The sequence below is a fragment of the Channa argus genome, chromosome 5 (genome assembly GCF_033026475.1).
Source record: "Channa argus isolate prfri chromosome 5, Channa argus male v1.0, whole genome shotgun sequence".
NCBI lineage: Eukaryota > Metazoa > Chordata > Actinopteri > Anabantiformes > Channidae > Channa > Channa argus.
This window is the reverse complement of record NC_090201.1, coordinates 10,421,976-10,439,027: the sequence shown is the minus strand read 5'-3', so window position 1 is coordinate 10,439,027 and position 17,052 is coordinate 10,421,976. Positions and strand designations below refer to the sequence as shown.

Here is a 17,052-nt window from a genome sequence, read left to right as displayed (position 1 = left end):
TTGCTCTCTTCTCTCCAGAGTGCAGTTGGTAACCTGAGCTGCCTGTTTGAATAACTCAGTTATCCCAAAAGCTTCCTCGTTACAGAGATGCTGCATGGAACTGTGCCCAAAACACACTTTGTCTAATATTTACTGACTGTGTGACTGAAATTTTCACTTTTGTTGCCTTAAGGTTGTATATCATAAGAAAAGACTGAGAATTCAAAGTTATCTGGATAGCCCAATGGGCGCAGTTTGTATCCAAACTCTGTCATCCCTGTCACTCAGTGTAAAAGTTAGTCGGTATGAATGTGTCAGCTGATGGGTTGTGACAAGTAGGCCCGAGGACTCCTCATTTAATTAGGAGCCCGACGTGTTTTGTGAAACTTACAATCAAACCTGACTCCTACTGTCTCCCAAGGCCTTTACAATTTTAAACACCATTCAGTGTAAATTGTCGAGGTCGCTGTCGAGGTAACATGCAGGTGTTCAGTGTATTGTAGCACGCTGAGGTTAAACTGTGACCATCACGGCTTTGCTCGCTATTAATGTCACTCAACTGTCCTGCATGTATTTGTTGTTACTTCACCACACTTTGCTTTCCCATAATGCCCACATTTTCCCTTTGCTGATTTCCAGTTCTTATGTAATTTTGTTCTTGTGTTGTTTGTGTAAACTTTGAGTTACAAAGGTATCTTGACAATGAAGACACAAAAGGTGAGGCGGATCATTTTTATACCAGCCATAGGGTTTATGAATCAGTCTGTTGTGTTTACATTTTTGAGGGTAAGACTAAATAAAGCCTGGCAGTGACTGAACAGTCCACTTTAAAGAGACTATGTGGTCTTAATGATTATGAATCCTGTGAAAACAATTAAATAATCTATCGGAGTATTTTTACAGTGCTCACATTCACTGTAAATGTTTCACAGGATCTTTAAAACTGTGTCAGGTGTTTTATGTCAAAATGTGGCACGAAGAGAAAAATGCTTGTGAGTGTGAGAAAAATGGTATTGTACATTTCCTTATCTTGCGTGTGGGCCACTTTCTTGTACCCGTCAAGTACTTTTATCACTAAAATATGACAAAGCACAATTAAAGTATTCAGAGAGTACTCACTTATTTACCTACTTTTGATGAAGGGACTTGGCTTTTCTGGTTTATAGAGAAAGGCAGTTATAAAATGATAAGATAATAGAATTAAAACAAACACAATTGAGCGCAACATGAAATAAATCCCCTTTGGGGGGTATGTAAAATAAAGGCTCTCACACTTGTCTCTGTCCCACTAGGGGCCGGTGCGGGGCGCCCTCTGTGGGCCCGGTGCGGTACTGCAGCAGCTGCGGAGCGCCTCCTCCCTCCCCGCTGCTCCCTCCTCCCGGGCTCCGGGCTGCATTCCTCTCTTGTGCACTCCATTCACACGCAGGGAGCCACCGGAGAGAGAGCACCACCAATCCGTGCTCAGAGTGGAAATGTCCCCAAGTTTTGGAATTTAAAACCATGGCGAGGATATCCAGCCTGAGGGTCACTTGAATCTGTAAGTACCATGAAAAACTCGGACACGCGGCTCTTTCCTTCCTGTGGAAGGAGCCGGTTGAAATACTTAGGTCACAGTTTTCTCTCTCCCCGCTGCTCCGTGTGCTGGTGAGTTTGTCGTTGTGTTTCTACCCGCGTCTCCTCCGATTCCGGCGTCTGTTTTCTCCACGAGTTTAAAGAGATTGGGGGGGCTCCGGGCGAACCCGGGGGTGAGGGAAACGGGTGCGAGCAGGGTTTACTTAGAGTCGCGCTGGTCTGCAGTTCTGTAGGTGTGTGTCGGTGTGCGGAGGCTTGTGTTTCTGTGCGCCCCGGTGCGAGCACCAGTCGGACTGATCCACAACGAACTGTGCAACTGCGGATATTCTGATCGGCGAGCAGTGCTTTAACTAACCGACCCGAGTCACCTGGACATTTTCCTTTTTTTTGTTAGTATTTCCCATTAAAGTAAGGAAAGGTTGGTGCTTTTTTTCTTTCTTTCTTTGCATGTACCTTCGGTTTTGGCGCAGTGTGAGGTGAGTTTTCGGCTGCTTGAAGCTGCAGTGAAAAGCCACTTTTCGGGTGTGGGGAAGCTTCATTTTGCAGTAATACAAAAACAAACGTCCTGCACCTCCGTGTTTGGCTCAGGGCGCCTCCGCCACATATAATCACAGGTATTCACGGAGCTGACACTCAGCTGTCGCCTGGATAAATAGTCCTGGGAGGCTGCAAGATGTTGCCCGGCTTTAAATTAAACATTTGCTTTCATGCTTGTTTGCTGCTTGTTTATTTTCGCGTGTTTGTTTTCAACGTTTCCTGGCCCGGCTTTCCTAAATGGACCTGAGGGAGGAGTTGTGCTGGATTTCTCTCGGGGGACGCGGCGCTTGCTTTAAAAGATAAAAATCGATTACCTTATTAGCTTTGGAATAATTAGAAATAGTGTTGGAGCGTTAATCTGCTAGCGAATAAGAGGCAATTTGGGAGCTTTTTAAAAAAAAAATTTATTGGACAGCAATTGAATTTTCCTTTTCGGAGCCTGGGTGGATGGAGTGGTGAGGGCTGGCTGTGGGTGTGCGCATTGGTTGTCGGCTATTGAAAATGCTCTCGTTGCTCCATCGGATTCTCCACATTTGTTTTTTTTTTTAATCAAATCCTGGCTAACCAAATTAGGCTACCCTCCCGATCCGCTACGTGAATTAATTTTCAATCCACTTAAAACATGTATTCATGAATCATATTAGATCAGCTTTGACACATTCTCAACCTTTTTAAAGAGGGGGAGGAGGGGGGATTGGGTCAGACAGGAGGCTGTGCACAAACAAATCACTGCATTGCCCACTTAATTTGGAAGTAGGAATACTTCGCCGTATTGCTCGGCAATTTATCTACTTAATATAAACCTGGAGGCAGTGAATGGTGTGTTAAATCTTCAGTTTCACCTCTTCAACTCACCTGTAAGACACAGGCATGATGTGACTGATGTGATCACTCTCTGTCATAAAGGACATGGCCCAATTTTGCCTGGTTTCAGTCAAGCTTCTTATTGACAGTTCAATGGAATGACCAGTATTCACATGCAAATGATGTGGGATTTGAACTGTGACATGAGTGTTTGTTTAGGCCCAGTCATGGCTTTAAATCATTCAGCCATTCAACCGCAGACTGACTGACTGACATCCCAGCAGCCACACAGCAGCAGTTTAACTAACTTGCTCTATCAAAACAAGCATTACTGTACAGCAAGGAGCGGCAGTAATAAAGTTAAACATAGCCACCACTCTCTTTGTGCCAAGGCAATATAACCAGCCTCTTTTGTTTTTAGTTTTTATTTATTTAGCTGGCACTAGTCCTACAATGAGGAAATCTTCTAATTACTTTTGTGAAACAAACTTCAAGCAATTACCTGGAGACTGACCATGAATCATTATAATAATTTGTGCCTATTAACACATGTACAAACAAGTGTATATTTATATATGATCTATATCAGCATAGCAGTCGGGGAAATCCGTGAGAAACAATCACACCTAGATGTTTGTTTTCTCACGGTTTTCAAAAAGTTCCCACCTTACATAGTTTTTTCATAACTCTGATGTGCATGGCATTTTACACTAAACATGGCAACCCAGGCAGAAAATTACGAGCAATTTGCCCCAATCTTCCCTAATTATGATACACATCTGCCCCACAATAGACCAGCAATGTCATGAATTTTGAAAGTCTGCCCTGTCCGATCTGTCTGCTGGTGTGAAGGGTAAATCTGTGATGTCCAGACTTTGGAATTCAAGCTGACATGTGCACTTTGCACCCCTCTGCTCCTGCCTTTGTGTGGCTTGCCCCCCGTCGCATTCCTCTGGACTTTTCAGCGAGTCACATATTTCAGGTCTTATTAGATTGTATATGTATGACAAAGCAGAAAGGCAGTGCTCAAGTGAGAATTAAACTGCAGCTTGGCACTGTAAGGCTCCCTCTCGATATTTATAGGTTTGTCCACATATTGATGAAGGACTCAAAAAAAGACAATTCAAATTAAATCCCTTCAAGCTCACATGGGCTTTTCTCATTTGGTGTGGAAAAACCATTTCAGTGGGTCATTGAAATTGTTTATACACGTGAAAAGACTTTCAGTGCATAACTGTGCTCTTCAGGGTATAAAGTATAACCTGTGATTCATTGCTTTTACGCAGCGAGCCGATATATTTACTGTGTTCACACTCTCAGTGTGAAGTGCATGTGTGTGCATGTTGCATGACTGCAAACTGGCTCCTTTTCCAGTTTCCCTCTTGTTTGACATTTTAAACCAGCGTGACAACGTCATTTTTAGAAATTTCCTCTTCCTCACTTTCTCTCTCTCTCTCTCTCTCTCTCCTGCTCCTCTGGCGTTCTTCCTGCCTTCAGAGTTATGGTGCTGGTCAGCCTTACTCCCTCTGTCTTCCTGCTTTACTCACTACTTCTCTTTCCTTCTATTCCTGTCTGGAGCCCACTGCTGTCTGTGTCCATGTCCACCTTTTTCCTGTCCATGTCCACCTTTTTCCTCATGTGTCCTCTCTCTCTCTCTCTCTCTCTCTCTCTCTCTCTCTCTCTCTCTCTCTCTCTCTCTCTCTCTCTCTCTCTCTCTCTCTCTCTCTTGTTGTGTTTGTCTGATTGCATGCTGCTCACTCTTAGCACTAATTTAGTTGAAAATCCCCTAAACTATTAATGTGCAGCCTGTTCTCCTGAACATTTATGGGACTAGTCATCTTAGCATCACAGCAGTGAACTAGTGCTGCTCTCTTGCTCAGGTGGAAGATCCTTTACTACTTGGGAGAGCGGATTACCTCCCAAACCTATACAAAGGGTTATGTCTGTATGAGTGTTTGGCACGTGGTGCTCTGAACTCTGTGACTGAGGGTTTCCTTGGTGAGGCGTTGCTATAATGCTTTCATATCATATCTAGTAGTGTTGGTCTATTTTTATTACATAAGTTTTAATTTGTGTCAGTCTTGCTGAAGATGTTAGCCGTGTTGCTGGTGCTTTTCTCAGAGTCTGCTTCACTCTGTCTGTGCTTCTCTGTCTCACACACACTCTGTTTCCTTTCTCTCCATCTTTTCCTTCATTTGTTGCTTCTGTCGCTTCCTGTCCCCATCTTCTCATTGTCAAGTCTTTATCTCTCTCAGAATCTTGTCCTATCCTCCCTTTCTCATCCCGTGTTTGAAATGTGTCTCTCTGGGGTTTGTGTGGCGCCCTGAGGCGAGGACCCTCACAGCAGCAGCAATATTAAAACGCGCTAAAGAGAGACTAGCAGTGGGGCAGTACCCAAAGGCCCTGTTGTATACACACAACTACAGACACACACACCCCCACAGCTCTCATGGTGCTAACATCTCTCCAGCCGACAAGCCTTAATACGAAATAAACTCACTCGCCAGTACCTGGCGGGCCCGTCTTGACTGACTGCTCAAATAGGAATGACCTCCATTTAGCCCGAATAAGAAGCTGGGATTGAGAGTCAGTGGGCGGTGTTGAACTGCAAGTGCTGGTGCATTACAAATCATATCAAGGGTTGCGTTTGCAGGTGAGCCCGCAGCATAAACCCTCATCATTGCCAATCAGAAGTGAATTTAAAAGCAGACTGAGCAATGTGCAAACTTCATCACATTTTTAAGAAATGTAGGGCTGTCGGCTTTAGTTTGGTTGCTGAAACTGCCTGAATTGGAGAGGATACATGAAGTGTGGAGAATTTGAAATGAAAGCTCCATGTGTATTGTTTGATGCCTTGACCTTCTTTAAAAAGATTTCTTGTTACATCCCTCACTACAGATGTCGCCAAATAAATATGACCACTATGGTGGCAGAGCAGAATTGTCCTCAGCCAGAAAATGTCTTTTTTTTTTTCCTTTTTCTTTGAGGGAAGCAGACTTAGTTTCTCTGTCTCTGTGCTCATCCAAGTGAACTGTCTGTTATGTATAATTAATTTTCTCCTCTCTCCCAGTTTATTTTTATCGCCTACTTTTTAAACATTCCTTCAAAGAACCCCTCCCCCGCTTCCGTCCTCCACAGTGCCTGCTGAAAGTGACAGCTGCTCGGGTACGGGGGATGCTTTCTGAAGCAGGCACTAAAAAGGCCACTCACTCAAGACGACTTGGAATAGAAAAATCTCTGCCATTCTGACAGTATCAAAAACATGCCTGCTAATCTGGCCGCAAATTGAAAATAAGCTCCGTTTCCACTGAAGTCTCTACTGCTTGTTGGGAACAGAATTTACATGGTCTCCTTTTTTTTCAAAGGGTTGTTGATTAGTTTGACTGAAACGTAAAGCCGAGTGAAGAGACAGAGTTAAGTAGGGCACTGAGAAATTCACTTGTTCACTATTTTGCACCCACTTTGCTTTATTGACAGGAACACTGCATTTGAGTTATTGTCTTGTAGGCTAAAATTGATAAGCTTTCATAATTTGCAGAATGGGCTCTCAGCCAAACTGAAGAAATATTGTCATTGGCTGCATTTGACCTACAGTCCCCGGCACATCACCACTATGATTGAGTTACAGTTGTCCGGAAGGATCTTCCTGAAGGCCCAGAGATGCAGTATTGACCTCGGCTTCACTTTTGACCTGGTGGTAGAAATCCCACCACACCCAACACTTGTGGGCACAGCCTCAGCATATGAGGTTTCCTGCCTGGCATGCTAATGCTCATGTCAGCATTCTGTCCATCTCCTCTCACACACTGACTCAGACTGGCAGCTTAGGGCCCAGATTTTTTGTGCACGTAAAAAAACAAAAAACATTGCTTCTCTTGTTGCATTTCTGCCTGTGAAGAAGAACAGGAGCGTGCTATTGATTTTAAAATCACACATCTTGTAACGTAAGACAACACCTATGCCTATCATCTGTCTTGTTGTCTAATTTTATCGCCATGGTGTGCGGCCGGTAGGGTTACGTGTTATGCTTATTATTTCTCTAACATTTTTTTTCTTTTTCTGTATAGTACATCCCCCCCCTAGATACACAGAGTACTAATTCATTTTGGACACGGATCTCAGGTCACTCTTGCAACTTTGTCTTGATCCTAACAATACGTTTTTACCTTTTTACCCAATTATGTTTTCTTCATATTTCCATCGTAGGAGGGCATTCTTTTGTGCTCACTAGAGCATTGCATCAATCTTCTGAAAAGTGGAAGATTTGTGTTTGAAATCTGTCTTAAACCAATTTCTCGGTTTACAGATATTCTCCAATTTGGTGAAGACGGATGAAAACTCAAAACTATGAGCTGTAACCTGATGTTAGGATTTTGTCTATCACGCAACCCATTGTTGGATTTGCTAAGTTCCCGTTGACCAAAAGAAGAAAAAGCAGAAATTTGAATGGATTGTTTCTGTCCCGGCCTGTCAGTATCATCGGCAGAAAGTGTGTGTTGACGCTGATGCTGAGATGGTCTCAGTTTAGATGAGGGAGCCTACTGGTTGTTTACCGTGCTCACTAGAGTCTGTCTGCCTCTTCAGGCATGTTTGGCTTGTTAATGAGAACCACTGTGTGAGAGAGGAGGCAGTGCGCTGTGGGTGTGTGCCTGTGCATGTATTTGCATTGAGATAAGGAGTGCATCGTCAGTGTGCATTTGTTGATGTGCACACTGTATACAGGGTACTGTCTGAATGTGTTATATCTAAGCACAGGGGCTTCTCCTGCTTATTGTATAGCTACACGCTAGACTGTGGAGGAGATGAAACAGGGAAGAGTTTACACAGTCACATAGCTGTTTATTGTTGTGATTAATGTTAATGGTGCAGCAACTCATAATTGCTCCCTGCTTTTCTTTTCCTTCAGTCTGTGTCTCCCACTTCTCCAATACTTTATTCATTCCTGTACTCCTTGCCCCGTTCTCTTGTTTTGCACACAGGGTGTGTGTGCAAAACTGGTTGTTGTCTTTACCAAGGGGAATCTTAAATAATTTAGGCGGTCTGGACTCCCCAGCCCTGTAAATAAGACTAATAGAAGGTAGGCCTTTTGAAGAGAGTCACTTGCCCAGGGAAAGCATGCCTGTGGGCTGGCCTATAAATCAGCTAGCTGCCTGTCTGGCCGTTTTTACTGTTGCCGTGTTGAGGCCTAGCTAGCAACAACCCCCCATGTTAGCGGAAGGAAGGGCGATTCATTCCAGAGAGGTCAGAGCTATAGTGGTGTCACCCCTGAGGCAGTGTTGGGCATTGAGAAAGTGTGTGCATATGCATGTAGGACACAGGTAGGATCACTCTCCTTTTCTCCTTTTAGCTGCGATCTGGTGTGTGTGTGTGTGTGTCTGTGTGTGTGTGTTTGTGTGTACACAATCCATGGCTCATAAACCACAAGCTCTGATGTCAGCACCTGATGTGCTTTTACCAGATGCAGATTATTACTCTTTTTTTGTTTTTTTTTCATTTTGTTAAACTCTCATTCTTTTCTCCTCGGTGTCTTTTTAGATGTTGGCTGAAGCTTCTGGCTATTGTTGTGTGTGTGTGTGTGTGTGTGTGTGTGTGTGTGTGTGTGTGTGTGTGTGTGTGTGTGTGTGTGTGTGTGTGTGTGTTCTTGCATAGGTATATTCTACAGAAAAGTCAATACAGAGTGAAAAAACATTTTTGTCTTTCACAGTAACAGAATGGGCAGTTGGCCTTCTTAAATCCACTGTCAGATCCCCCTTCAGCTCCAAAAGGAAGGGTAGATTTTGAGTAGCTTTAGCGCTAAATCGCTTTGGAGCACTTCCCAGCCTCTCACCTCTCCATCTTTAACTCTAAGAAGCCACTTTTCCATAGCAGGGCCAAGTGGGCCAGCTCCAAAGTTTTCTAAGCTCCGACTTGAAAGCAGTATTAATTTATTTGAAACCGTGATGGCAAATGGTTGCTGTTAATAACAGATGTCCAGGAGAAGCACAGAAATGTTATTTTGAAGAAAAGTGGGACAATAGTGTTGGCCTGTAAAGTTTAGGTAGTTGGAACAGGACTATACATCTACAGCCCTAATAACACGTCTTTGTCTGAGAAATAGTTTGGATTCCTGGCATCCATCATCCCGTGCCAAACTAGTTGTCAAACAACAAATGTAGTCTGAAACTTCCCTAAAATGGTGCAGAAGAATGGTTAATGTTGCAGTATCCTCCACCTACTCGCTCTCCTATCCTCCTCTACTTTTCACAGCCACTTTGTCTGTTCCCTCTTTTGTGCTTTTCTCAAAGGGTTAAAGAGGGAGAAGTGATGAGTAGCCCGCAGAGTCTGGTCTCCATTGTGTGTTGGCATTGTGCCATTGCATAGCATGTTGACCATAGAAACATCTACAAGGGACTTTTCTCTACTCAGAAGTGCTACAGTTACCTGGTAATACTACCCTCACCTTTTGCAAATCAATGCAAATACTATCCAAAGGGAAGTGAGTTTAGCAGCTTAATGATGGCAGCCAAAAAGAATTCTCTATCAGATAAAGTTTAAAAGCTTTACCTTTCATTACTTTACCTCCGTGTAGACAAGAAACAGCCTGGAGAACTTTTTTCTAACATTCAAATTTTGGGATGCTCAAGAGAGACATGTTGTTTTTCTTTTACTCGCTCAGTGGAAACGTGGTCCAGGACCATAAAATCCCAGTTTCCCTCCTTTTTGTCTCTTACATAGCTTGTTAAGGGGAAAACCACTCTACAGCATGTTGTGCATAACATTGGTGGCTGTCCAGCCTAATTCTTTTACCAGACCTAGGTTACCAACACACAGCAGCGATGTAGGTCGTGGTGGTGCTTTTAAGTTGTCTCTGCCTCCTCGACCCCCTGCGGAGGAGAGGAAAGCATAGCAGGGGGAGTAAGTACTCAAGCTCAGACAATAGTGGACCGCCAAGAAGGGGGTGGGGTGTTGATCGTAACATGAAAAAAAATAGAAGAGGAGGAGGAGACCTCCAAACTGGAAGGAGGGCTGGAATAGGGGGAGGAGGCCAAAGGTTAGACTGATCCCTATTTTAAAGGTGGAGTGGGGCCATGGATGTTTTATTGTCAGGGCCCTGTTTTTGCTTTTTGCCCAGCCAGGAGCGAACCTCTGAACTATTACTACATACTTTATAAATTATTATTATTATTATTATTATTATTATTATTAATGTGCGGGTTGGGCGACTTGGTGGGTGTGAGTGCGAACTGCACATTGCTGTGCCATGATAGCTCCAGTTGCGCCGAGTGACCTCTGACCCTGGGATCCTCTCCCCCCTACCGGGAGGTGTCACATGTGAAGGGAGTTAGGGTAGTAAAGAGCATCTCTGCATGTTGCTTACTCCTTGTTTCTAACTAGTTTTATGTTTTCCCCAGTATGTCTACTATCCCAGCTGGTAGATTTGCTAGGGTGGGTAAGGAGCGCGAGTATGTGACAAAGCAGCCAGCAAACCTGAAGGAATTCGTCAGAAATACCATTCAGCTCTTGTTGGGCCGCCACATTCCAGATGTAATAGGGTGTGTAACTTGTGACTGGTGTGATGTGCTGATGCGTGTCAGCTGGGAGGAGTCATTTCATTTCTCTCAGGGCCATCCTCCCTCCTTGCCTCACCAAGTTCTATGATGTCTCGGTTCCCGTTGCATATGGAGGAATGCGGTTGTTCTAGTTGAGTGGCTCGACTCTCCATTGTTACCCCAGTGTGACCTCATTTGGCTCTTGAGATCAGTGTGACATGGCCCCTGGTGCACCAGAAGACTATCTGCCTGCCCTTGGTACATGACAAATAGTATTTGTCCAACTGGCACTTGAGGAAAAACTGAATGTTAGTGTAGCTTGAAAACAATAGAATAAAACTGATGAATACTTTTTAAGAAAAAAAAGGTAGAAAACCAAGACCCAAGGCCTCATGAAGCCGAAACATACTTTAGCTTTGTTCACGGGTAACTTTAGCTATCCGGTGACCGGTGCTTTGTGTGCAACCGGTGCTTTGTGTGCATGTTGCAAAGCATGGCACAAGCTGGTTGTAGCTCATTCATGAGGCACACCTCATCCTGCCCTCGGCAATCAGCGCTGCAGTCAAACTTGGCCACAACACAGACACAGTTTGAAAAGTAGCCCATCTCCCTGTCTGCTTGTAGCTGCATCAACATAAAAGCCTTGAGCGTTGAGATTTGTGAAAGGGCGGGATACAAAAAATCTGAACAAAATGATGCCAGAGCCTGCACCTCGGCCAGGAACCACTGAGGGGAAAGAAGACAACAGAGGAGTGAGGGAGGGAACTTGGCAGCACAGCTAACTCAGCACAGCAACAAGGCAGTTTGCACCAAAGAATAATAAATAATGATGTTGTAGTGAAACTCTTGTATGCAAGGCAGGGCGGAGATGAAGAGAGTGTGTAGGGATCGGAGGAAAACTGAGAGAAACTGAGACAAACTTTAATTAAGGGCTGAATGCAGCATTGGAACAGTTGCTGTTGCCTGTGCCACCCTGCCACACCAGCTTTAGAGCTTTTTTTATTTGGAAACCAAACAGATGTTGCGAGGGGGTGGCGATTTTTACCGGACAAGAAGTTTGATTTCAGGGAAGAGGAAGAAATTAAACTCTCCCACTCTTTAGACTGGGGATTTCAGGGAATTAGTGTTAAGTTCTGCTGGTCACAGAAATGCTGCTTACGACCCTATGATCTCTTGTTAGCAGTTCCACTTTACAGTATGCTACAAGCATTTCAGTTTCTATTAAAGTGCTGTTGACAAATTTTATTGATCACCAGCAAAATACAAACAATGCAAATATATCTTATGATTCCTGCTTATTTACTGCATGCCACACAGGATATTAACACTGAGTATGAACCCTAAACTTGCTGTTGGACTGCAATACATTTATTGTATAATCATAATCTCTGACTGACCAAATTCTACTCGCATCCAATTTTTAATACTAATATTTGAATCCAATATAATTAAGTTAAGAGTAGCTACAATAACAAATGATATTTAACCAGTCGACCAGCTCAAACTAGTTGGTGCCAACGTCAACTGAAGATTTTGTGTATTACAATAACTATTCTTACATTTGCCATTACCAAGGTGTCAGTTTATCGTCATACAGATCTCGTAGTGATTTCTGCTCAAGGCTCACAGCGCTAATCACACCAGCTTGTTTCTGCCTTTACCTCCTCCGATCCAGATGTCTGTCACTGTCACGAAAGGATCCCATTTGGTTGTGCTCGCTCACCTCTTCTATCAGTTTGTCGCCCTCTCTCTCTTTCTCATCCTGTCCCTCCCCTATGGAGGATGTGATGAAAATGGCTGTTTAATCATGCAGAGAGGTCAACCAATCAAAGGGCCTGGGCCGAGTGATTTAAGGGTCTATTCAGAGCACAGCTGGAGGGAGAGGAAAAGAGGGTAATGGAAGGGCGGGGTGAGAGAGAGAGATGGTTTGGGGTTTGATTGCTGCGTGGCGCAGGTCACCTCTCATCCACTTACCTCTGGTCTCGTTTCACCAATAATTGTCCGTGATAGATTGATGTATAGCCAGAGAGGATGAATGGATAGAGTGGATAGAGGATAAATAGGCGAAGAGACACTGGCATTAGCGAGCCATCCCGCCGGTGATGAGATTCGTATACACACACTCCAAACTCAGGACCTCATCAACAGCAGTATAGACACACTTCTTACTCCCATTAACTTTGGCAGGCTGTTTCCAGTGTAACTGACACACACACACACACACACACACACACACACACACACACACACACACACACACACACACACACACACACACACACACACACACAGAAATGCCTCCTGCAGACAAGACAGCTCTCACCTGAATGTCAATGGGTGTAAATGACAGATGGTTAGGAGGAGCAGAGGAAGTAAAAAGAGACAGTGAATGTCTCCTGTCTTAAGCTCCTGGCACACACATAATAGGATATAGTGAATGCTTGACCGTCTATGTTAGACTATTTATACTAAACACACCGGTAAAATGTACTGTCATTGTCACTTCCTGTTCCAGCTTTTCTGTTGTAGTTTAATGCTTTGACAGGTTCCATCAGTATTTTTACTGTAAAGCTTCAGCAGGGTATACTGACAGACTGTATGTATGTATATGACTGTTGGACTACACTTGTGCATGATGTAATGATCTCTCGTGGCTTAGGTGCAGCCTGAGAAGGTCTCACGTTGTACTGTGGTGGCTACTACTGTGTAAATGTCTTATTGCAACTGTGACTAACAATTGTCCCGCGTCTTTTATAGTGTTTCTCACCCTACATGGATGTTTACTGTCGCCTTTTGAAAAGCTGCCCTCAAAAAGTGTTTTTACACTAGCATTGCAAAAAAAAAAAAGACTTGAGGGGATTTCACTCAGTCCTGACAGGGGTATTGCCTGATCAACTGTATTGAGTCAACAATATTGACTTTAGCTCCTGCTCACATCTCACCCTGACATGGCAATTTTTCACAAGGTTTCTGGGTGAAGCTAAATGTCTGAAAGGGACGTCTGTCACTACTGCCCTGAATTTTCTGCCTGACTGTCTCCATTGACTGTCCGTTTTCATTCTCTTTCGTTTTCCTGTTTTTTCTGGGCAAGCTGAGCATCAGTGATCTAGTAAGTAGCCTCACGTCAGAGTTAGACTTAGTCACACTCTGACTAATCATACTGAGTTACCGTTTGGCTGCTGCCAGTGTCATTACATTAACAAGCCTCTAAGTAAATTTTTGTTTTGGATTAATTTGGTGTCCCCTCATGTGTGATGCTGGCTGTACCTGCTGAGGTAATCAAACTATTTATATTTAATGTGCCGAGGCACCAAAGGAGAATGACAGTGACCACGGTTTATTGTATTTAAACAGGTATGGACAATAACATTTTGCATAAAGGTTAAACATTTGGCTGATCATAGTTGAAGACTGTTGATTATTAAATTGTAGGATCAAATAACAAATAATTTCAGCTCCGGCTTGTTTTTTTTTTTTTTTGTCTTTATACACAATTTAGAATTCCCTGTGTGGAAGTATTCATGTCTGTATCATAGCTGCAGTGTTCAGCAGAGATTTTTTTTACTTTGGACTCACTGTGTCCCTGCTCCTGCTTCTGATACAGCCGGAGTTAGTATTTGTAGAGTAGCACTCCAGCAGATAGCTGGTCTCTCTCGCTCTCTCTCTCTTGCGCTCTCTCTCTCTCTCTCTCTCTCTCTCTCTCTCTCTCTCTCTTCCTCCCCTTCTCTTTGACCTTGCGTTGGCGTGTGCTGATGAGTGCTGAGTGGATACACTCATAAGTGGTGTGTGTGAGTGTGTATGTGTCTGTGTGTGCGCTAGAGAAACTGTGGGAGCTCCATTTGTTGTGTAAATGCAAGCCGCTAATTGACTGCCGGGCACGCAGCCTCTCCTTCAGCGGCTGAACCCTGCCCTCCACCGAGTCCCGGGGATCCTGCCAGGGGAATGTTTGCCCCCTCACACACATCCCCACACACTCACAACACACTCCCGTTCCCTCGTTCTCTTCCTCTGTCGGAACAGGCCTGGCACTGGGCCAAAGCATGGATGGGCACAGCACAGGCCTTTCAGCTCTTTCTCTCTCCCTCGCGCTCTCTATCGCTCTCTCTAGCTCTCTCGCTCTCTCTCGCTCTCTCTAGCTCTCTCGCTCTCTCTCGCTCTCTCTCGCTCTCTCTCGCTCTCTCTCGCTCTCTCTCGCTCTCGCTCTCTCTCGCTCTCTCTCGCTCTCTCTTGCTCTCTCGCTCTCTCTCGCTGTCTCGCTCTCTCTCGCTCTCTCTTGCTCTCTCTTGCTCTCTCTCGCTGTCTGTGTCTGTCGAGCTCACATAATGAAGAGCTACACAGCATTTAGTCATGATAACACGCTGTGCTTCTTGAGACTGTTTTTGATACAATTTCCCCTCTCATGAAATAAAAGTCTCTTTTTGTACAGAGTTTGCGATTTTAGAGAACTCTTTATAAATAGGCACTGGAATAATTACACACACACACACACACACACATATACAGTGGGGGGCAGATGAATTTGACATCTCAACTGATTTGTTTGTTTCTATCCACAAGTGTTTTTATTAGTGACACGTCGGAACTCTGGAGAGTGATGGCAAACTAGAAAAACAGCCAGTGTAAATGTGGAATTTGAAAGTATAGATCTCCCCTCGGAATCTTTATAAGGGCTGTGTTGGGGGACGCCTGTCTGGGAGTAACCATAGTCCAGATGTGTGAATGTCCAGTTAAAACATACACTGCAGGCCAAGTTGCTGTGTACCATAGAGACTTCTATGAAGGAATCATGGAAATGCAAACAGAATTGTAATATATGGTTGAAAAAGGACAGAGGCTTAGACCTCCCGTGCTCAAGTTTTCCCAGGCAAGTCCATTGTTCTGCACAGGTAAACATCAGGGAACACCGAAAGAGGAACAGGCAGACAATAAACTGACACACTCTCCCATAACACTCTGTTTAGACTGCAAACATAACCGAGCGTGTGTGTGTGTCTGTAGCCAGCACTACAGTAAACTTCTGTCCTGAGGAAGACCTGGTGCATTAAAATGGCTTTTGGGGCTTTCGCCCTCCCACGGTACAAAGCATCCGAATGTCAGCGATGTCACTTTCCATTCTTGGCCGTTCAGACATTTTGAGAATGTAGCACCTTGGCAGCGGTAACTGAAAGGAGTCTGCTCAATACGTAGCCATGTTTGAATGCTGTCATGTCAGGTCTGTTTGACTGCACTTCACACTATTTGTTGATGTCATGCATGAGAATGGTACTTGACTTTAAAAACTGCTCTAAACCTAAATGTCAAGTGCTAGCATTTTAGGCTTAAGGTGGCAGCAAATGAGAAACAAAAAATCAAAAGGGAGCATTTGACATCAAGCTCACCACTTATGCTCCAGGTACAACAATAAGATTAGTGGGCCCGCCAACGTTATTTGGCGGGCCCACTAATCCAAAAGTCTTATACTGTCAAAAGTCTTATACTGTCACAATTGACATTTTTAAAGTATTTTTAATGGCTCAGTTTGAGCATTTTAAAAGACTACTATACATCTATGAGCATATCTGAGACCATGACAAGTGTCATCTTTCTTGTTTGTGTTTGTTCACTTTGTTATGCAGTGAGTCAGTACAGAACTGTTAAGTCCTAAAGTTGTTCAACAAGTCTGATTCAGTGGTTTTACAGTAGAACCGGAACATCCAGCACAAGTTAGAACAAACAATACAGTAAGAACGAGACAGGAAAAAGATTGATTTGGAGTATCACAGGAAGTGCTTATCAAACGCTCACCAGTCAGACCAAATGTATTTCCTGTTTGAATCCCCACTGTAATCCCCAACCCCTCTCTGCAAACACATTCATTGCCAATAATGCTTATTGAGTTGTATTGACTGCATGAGGAAGTGGGGAGGAAAGAGGGGGAGACAGAAAATGACAGGGTGGCTGGAGCCAGGGAATAAAAAGCACAAAAGAGGAAGTGAAACTGAACGATGCTCTGAAACATAGTGAATTGTTTTCCTCCTTGTCCCCTGTTAGCTGTACCAGCAGTATTGCAGCCTGACAGACAGTGTTGAATCTGAGTCAGCAAGACATGATGTGGGGCCCTAGCTTATAGCCCCGGGGCCAGTAGTAGCACACACACACACACAGTGTCAGACCTGTCGCCCTACTCTCCTCAGCCCTTCAGCTCCAGCCCTAACTATAGCTTTTCAGCCAACCACTCTTAATTAGTAGCTGCTGCCGCCTGCCCTTCCCCGGCGCCACTGCGGTAAAGCCCCAGCCCCATGTCTGTGTGTGTGTTTGTGAGAGAGGGGGAAGGCTTTTAGTTTGTTTGCTCTGTGCATCAGCTGTGATGTTGTATACACACTCAGATTGTGTGCTTGGTTTGTCTGTAAAGTTATGCACATGTGCAGAGGTTGCAGGTGAAAGATGAAAATTTAAAACGAAGACTAGATATTGTTTTTTCCTCAGTAGACACTGTGGGGTTTTTTGCATCGTATTGTTGCACCACATGCTCTGTCTCCCATTTCTTTTTTTAACTCTAAATTTACCTCCTGTTGCTGCTCAAAAGTGGTGCCACATTTAAATTGCCACTACAGAGAAAAACTAAAATGCTTTCTTAGTGCCACTTCTTCAA

General features: G+C 44.0%; 1 protein-coding gene across 3 annotated transcripts in view; it reads left to right on the top strand.

The window, feature by feature from the left end:
• The first annotated feature begins 1,368 nt into the window (after positions 1 to 1,368).
• Positions 1,369 to 17,052, top strand: part of LOC137127310 (plexin-A1-like) — a 175,857-nt gene continuing 160,173 nt past the window's right edge. Inside the window, exon 1 of one of the 3 annotated variants that reach the window (XM_067504146.1) lies at positions 1,369 to 1,516. The gene's annotated coding sequence lies outside the window, so the exon portion shown is untranslated. Of the gene's footprint in view, positions 1,517 to 1,627; positions 1,970 to 17,052 lie in introns of those variants that run through there. The other 2 variants (XM_067504148.1, XM_067504147.1) reach the window with 2 other exon arrangements.